Below are 413 nucleotides of genomic sequence, written 5' to 3'. Positions count from 1 at the left end.
AGAATAACAAACTTGAGCTGCTTCCTCTTGAATAAACAAGGCAGCGGATGAACTCCTGAGAGGCCAGTCTGACGGGACTGTTCAACCATCTCTTGGAAAGCAAAGTGCTCCTTAACAAGGAACTCCGCTCCTCCTGCTCTGAGTCAGCTGAAGTTGCTGAAAAGTGCTGCTGGCTAGGAAAGTACCCAGCTGACAATGGACCCTGATTTTTTTTTTTTTTCTTTTTTAAATTGAAAGTAAGAGCAGAAGCACCTCCTTTTGACTGAGAACCAGCCTTCAAATAAAGTCTGTTCCACAGCTTCCAGCATGGGCTTGCGATTGAGCAAGTGCTGTGTAGGGATATCCCGCACAGCCATGCCAGCCCATTTACATGAGGCCACTATAAGGATATTCACTGTTTTTTTTTGTCACGA

The sequence above is a fragment of the Gavialis gangeticus genome, unplaced genomic scaffold, assembly GCF_001723915.1.
Source record: "Gavialis gangeticus isolate Ggan-Ray unplaced genomic scaffold, GavGan_comp1, whole genome shotgun sequence".
NCBI lineage: Eukaryota > Metazoa > Chordata > Crocodylia > Gavialidae > Gavialis > Gavialis gangeticus.
Note: the sequence above shows the minus strand (reverse complement) of the source record.